We start from the raw sequence: 5,983 nt of genomic DNA, 5'->3' as shown, positions 1-5,983 counted from the left end.
GCCAGGGTGCCGCAGGCCAGCCGCTCCAGAGCTTCAGCGCTCGTACCACACAACATTTTTCAGTTAGTTTTGAGAGGCACGCGTGGTTCCGCACGCGGCGCACGGCTGCTGCCGTACAGGTAGCGTGTTGCGCGACACGACACGCACATCGAAAGACATGCAGTCTAGTCGGTAATGATCCTTCCGCAGGTTCACCTACGGAAACCTTGTTACGACTTTTACTTCCTCTAAATGATCAAGTTTGGTCATCTTTCCGGTAGCATCGGCAACGACAGAGTCGATGCCGCGTACCAGTCCGAAGACCTCACTAAATCATTCAATCGGTAGTAGCGACGGGCGGTGTGTACAAAGGGCAGGGACGTAATCAACGCGAGCTTATGACTCGCGCTTACTGGGAATTCCTCGTTCATGGGGAACAATTGCAAGCCCCAATCCCTAGCACGAAGGAGGTTCAGCGGGTTACCCCGACCTTTCGGCCTAGGAAGACACGCTGATTCCTTCAGTGTAGCGCGCGTGCGGCCCAGAACATCTAAGGGCATCACAGACCTGTTATTGCTCAATCTCGTGCGGCTAGAAGCCGCCTGTCCCTCTAAGAAGAAAAGTAATCGCTGACAGCACGAAGGATGTCACGCGACTAGTTAGCAGGCTAGAGTCTCGTTCGTTATCGGAATTAACCAGACAAATCGCTCCACCAACTAAGAACGGCCATGCACCACCACCCACCGAATCAAGAAAGAGCTATCAATCTGTCAATCCTTCCGGTGTCCGGGCCTGGTGAGGTTTCCCGTGTTGAGTCAAATTAAGCCGCAGGCTCCACTCCTGGTGGTGCCCTTCCGTCAATTCCTTTAAGTTTCAGCTTTGCAACCATACTTCCCCCGGAACCCAAAAGCTTTGGTTTCCCGGAGGCTGCCCGCCGAGTCATCGGAGGAACTGCGGCGGATCGCTGGCTGGCATCGTTTATGGTTAGAACTAGGGCGGTATCTGATCGCCTTCGAACCTCTAACTTTCGTTCTTGATTAATGAAAACATACTTGGCAAATGCTTTCGCTTCTGTTCGTCTTGCGACGATCCAAGAATTTCACCTCTAACGTCGCAATACGAATGCCCCCGCCTGTCCCTATTAATCATTACCTCGGGTTCCGAAAACCAACAAAATAGAACCGAGGTCCTATTCCATTATTCCATGCACACAGTATTCAGGCGGGCTTGCCTGCTTTAAGCACTCTAATTTGTTCAAAGTAAACGTGCCGGCCCACCCAGACACTCAATAAAGAGCACCTTGGTAGGATTTCAACGGGGTCCGCCTCGGGACGCACGAACACGCACGAGGCGGTCGCACGCCTTCGGCTCGCCCCACCGGCAGGACGTCCCACGATACATGCCAGTTAAACACCGACGGGCGGTGAACCAACAGCGTGGGACACAAATCCAACTACGAGCTTTTTAACCGCAACAACTTTAATATACGCTATTGGAGCTGGAATTACCGCGGCTGCTGGCACCAGACTTGCCCTCCAATAGATACTCGTTAAAGGATTTAAAGTGTACTCATTCCGATTACGGGGCCTCGGATGAGTCCCGTATCGTTATTTTTCGTCACTACCTCCCCGTGCCGGGAGTGGGTAATTTGCGCGCCTGCTGCCTTCCTTGGATGTGGTAGCCGTTTCTCAGGCTCCCTCTCCGGAATCGAACCCTGATTCCCCGTTACCCGTTACAACCATGGTAGGCGCAGAACCTACCATCGACAGTTGATAAGGCAGACATTTGAAAGATGCGTCGCCGGTACGAGGACCGTGCGATCAGCCCAAAGTTATTCAGAGTCACCAAGGCAAACGGACCGGACGAGCCGACCGATTGGTTTTGATCTAATAAAAGCGTCCCTTCCATCTCTGGTCGGGACTCTGTTTGCATGTATTAGCTCTAGAATTACCACAGTTATCCAAGTAACGTGGGTACGATCTAAGGAACCATAACTGATTTAATGAGCCATTCGCGGTTTCACCTTAATGCGGCTTGTACTGAGACATGCATGGCTTAATCTTTGAGACAAGCATATGACTACTGGCAGGATCAACCAGGGAGCTGCGTCAACTAGAGCTGAGCAGCCGGCCGCCCGGGAGTGTGTCCCAGGGGCCCGCGCGAACACGCAAGCGTCCGCTCAATTATTCTGCAAACAGGAGGAGGCTGAGCTCCCCTGCACAATACACCTCGAAACCCTCTCAGGTCCCGGCGGCGCGCAGCGCCGTCCTAAGTACTTGGTCGGGTTCGAGAGAGGCGCAATCGCCCGGAGTTAGGCGAGTAGACGCTTTAGGTGCGACCACCCGTGCTCCCAACTGAGCTTGCCGCTGCCGACAGAGGCCCGGGAGCGTGCTGTCGTGGCATTGCCGGCGGGAGACAACACGCGCCACCTACGGTGACCGGCAGCTCCAACGCCAGCGCCACAGAAGGGCAAAGGCCCCACGTGGGTGCCGAAGCGAACTCTCCCAGCACAGCGCACGTGCCAACACGTCTGCACAACTGCGATACAAACCACCAGCGAGAACCGCTGGGGCGACCGAGCAGCAGACGGCGTCGCGGCGCCGAGTGCCGGGCGGCGGCGCATCCTCAACGCACACAGTCCTCAGTCGGACCAGCACACTGCAGATGTGGGCGCCGCGAGGACCCACTTTGGCCGCCCGGCGCCCGCGCGCAGGGTGCCCCCGGCGCGCAGCTGCGCCGCCTGCCGCGCGTCCGTCGGCCGGCGCGCCTGCCACTGGCGCCCCTCACCAGCCGGCTGTAGCGCGTGCGCCCACGCACCGCGCGGCCAGCACGCCGGGCGGCCCCCCCTCACCGGCCGGGGACGGTCCCACCCAGCCACCGCCGCGTATCGCTTCACACACAGATTTGCCCTTACCTGATTTACCTCCAGCAACAACAACCGCAACCACAATGGGTTTACCAGTTGTTCATTTGCGTAACGTCACCAGCAAACGGTAAGACGTCCATCCCAGTTTGCAAATGCAACGATTATTGCATACCTGTCTGGTTAGGTGCTCACGGACACACTACGTCTGCCCACATCATACACGCAACAAAATGTGCACGACTAGAGAACACGTGGGAGGTGGCCCCACTACGTATGCGATGTCCATTACGACACCGACTGTCAACCAGCATCTGTACCATGTCGCAGATGTGGAACGCGGTGCACCATGCTATCACACTGTGTGAGAAGAGACGACTACGTTTGAATACACGCGCCACTACATCAACAGACGGCTCATGCTGATCGCCATCCAGGGCGTCCGTTACTCCCACACGTCTCTATGGCGTACCACACTGCAATGTAGCTGTTATGGGGAGACGGCACGTGGCTGAGTGCACAACATTTGGACCGTATGGTTCGCTGTTGTTGGGCGCAGTCGTTGTACGGTCACACATGTGCCACAGCGTATCATTCAGTACATACGGACCTATGTGCAGTACAATGTGAGGGTTAAGCTTACGACATCAGCGGACAGTGGACACAGGCCGTACCACGACGTAGACTGAGCGCTTCGACATGCGAATGCCAGTGAACAGCTGCGAAGGGCATTGAACACGCAAGCACCTGAACGACCAGCGTGCGAAGGCAGGGGGGGGAGCGAGGGGGGCGATGTACATCCTGCAGTCGTCCACATTACAGTGTACAGGCGGGAGCATGTAAAAAGTAAGCAACACTTGCGAAGTGTTGAACATGAAACGATACACAAGAGGGTGGGCGGTGCGAGTAGCGAACTATATTCAGAGGGTTGTGGAGTTAGACAACACTAGATTAATTGTAACGTGTCCATATGCCAATTACAGAGCAGGTTAAGGCACAACGTGGGTTAGGTTAAGGCACAACGTGGGTTAGGTTAAGGCACAACGTGGGTTAGGTTAAGGCACAACGTGGGTTAGGTTAAGGCACAACGTGGGTTAGGTTAAGGCACAACGTGGGTTAGGTTAAGGCACAACGTGGGTTAGGTTAAGGCACAACGTGGGTTAGGTTAAGGCACAACGTGGGTTAGGTTAAGGCACAACGTGGGTTAGGTTAAGGCACAACGTGGGTTAGGTTAAGGCACAACGTGGGTTTAGGTTAAGGCACAACGTGGGTTAGGTTAAGGCACAACGTGGGTTAGGTTAAGGCACAACGTGGTTAGGTTAAGGCACAACGTGGGTTAGGTTAAGGCACAACGTGGGTTAGGTTAAGGCACAACGTGGGTTAGGTAAGCACAACGTGGGTTAGGTTAAGCACAACGTGGTTAGGTTAAGGCACAACGTGGGTTAGGTTAAGGCACAACTTGGGTTAGGTTAAGGCACAACGTGGGTTAGGTTAAGGCACAACTTGGGTTAGGTTAAGGCACAACTTGGGTTAGGTTAAGGCACAACTTGGGTTAGGTTAAGGCACAAACTTGGGTTAGGTTAAGGCACAACTTGGGTTAGGTTAAGGCACGAACTTGGGTTAGGTTAAGGCACAACTTGGGTTAGGTTAAGGCACAACTTGGGTTAGGTTAAGGCACAACTTGGGTTAGGTTAAGGCACAACTTGGGTTAGGTTAAGGCACAACTTGGGTAGGTTAAGGCACAACTTGGGTAGGGTTAAGGCACAACTTGGGTTAGGTTAAGGCACAACTTGGGTTAGGTTAAGGCACAACTTGGGTTAGGTTAAGGCACAACTTGGGTTAGGTTAAGGCACAACTTGGGTTAGGTTAAGGCACAACTTGGGTTAGGTTAAGGCACAACTTGGGTTAGGTTAAGGCACAACTTGGGTTAGGTTAAGGCACAACTTGGGTTAGGTTTAAGGCACAACTTGGGTTACATTGCGGTACAAATTGCGTTACATTGCGGTACAAATTGCGTTACATTGCGGTACAAATTGCGTTACATTGCGGTACAAATTGCGTTACATTGCGGTACAAATTGCGTTACATTGCGGTACAAATTGCGTTACATTGCGGTACAAATTGCGTTACATTGCGGTACAAATTGCGTTACATTGCGGTACAAATTGCGTTACATTGCGGTACAAATTGGCGTTACATTGCGGTACAAATTGCGTTACATTGCGGTACAAATTGCGTTACATTGCGGTACAAATTGCGTTACATTGCGGTAGAAATTGTGGTACAAATTGCGTTACGAATTTGGTTAGGTTAAGGTGCAAAATGGGTTAGGTTAAGGTGCGAAATGGGTTGGATTACAGTACACAACGTGGTAAGAGAGTGTGTTGTTGGGGGGGGGGGGCCGAGGTTCGTTGGTAGTGATCATTGTAAGTGAATGTCTGAGGCAGCGTCAGTATGTCACAGCAGTTATGTCTCGTCAGGATGCGCTTATGCGCTTTCGCTCGTGACTGGAGGCGCGCCGCGTCTGTGGTTGCGGCACACCTGTGTGATTCATTCCTGCCATTGTTTCTGTGCCGTAACAGGTGGCAGTGTGGTGGTGTTGGGTGCACCCCTGTGTAGGACATGTGTGGGTGTTGGTGGCTTATCTGAGCAGTTGTGGATGTCGGACGGGTGGGATATTCTATTTTAGAATTGGACTCCCTGGTGTGGTTATCATAGTGTGGATGGTGTACTGTGGCGGAGAGGATGCACCGGACGTTGGTCCATGCTGGTGCTTACATATTGTATCTGTGTCTGTTACAGGCAGAGAGTAATGTGTGATAGAGTGTCTCGCTGAGGTGTGGTTCATATTGTGTGCACAGACTTACAGCATGTATAGGGACAGCGGGAATTTGGCATATTGGATATAACTCTTCGTGAAACGCAAGATATAGGGGTGGATTGCAACGTACGAGTGCGGGAAGAGTCCGCCGTTCATCCGCTGGAGTTGCGATTTCGGCGGTTGGGGTGGGGCACGTGCGGGTGCGGGTGCGGGTGCGGGTGGGGTGATTGTCGGTTTGACTACTTCGTGCGACGCAGGCACTGGCGTTCGGGTTCCTGTGGTGGACAGATGATGCAGGCTTTGTGGGTGGCGTCGGAAAA

The 5,983-nt window shown here is 53.3% G+C and overlaps 1 non-coding gene across 1 annotated transcript; it reads right to left on the bottom strand.

Moving 5' to 3' along the window:
• Positions 1 to 172: 172 nt before the first annotated feature.
• On the bottom strand, positions 173 to 2,081 carry LOC126126589 (small subunit ribosomal RNA). The gene has a single exon (XR_007526813.1). It is a non-coding gene; the product is annotated as a small subunit ribosomal RNA (ribosomal RNA).
• Positions 2,082 to 5,983: the final 3,902 nt, after the last annotated feature.

Source organism: Schistocerca cancellata, unplaced genomic scaffold (genome assembly GCF_023864275.1).
Source record: "Schistocerca cancellata isolate TAMUIC-IGC-003103 unplaced genomic scaffold, iqSchCanc2.1 HiC_scaffold_460, whole genome shotgun sequence".
In the NCBI taxonomy this organism is placed as follows: domain Eukaryota; kingdom Metazoa; phylum Arthropoda; class Insecta; order Orthoptera; family Acrididae; genus Schistocerca; species Schistocerca cancellata.
The sequence above is the reverse complement of the archived record's forward strand: the minus strand, read 5'-3'. Positions and strand labels throughout refer to the sequence as shown.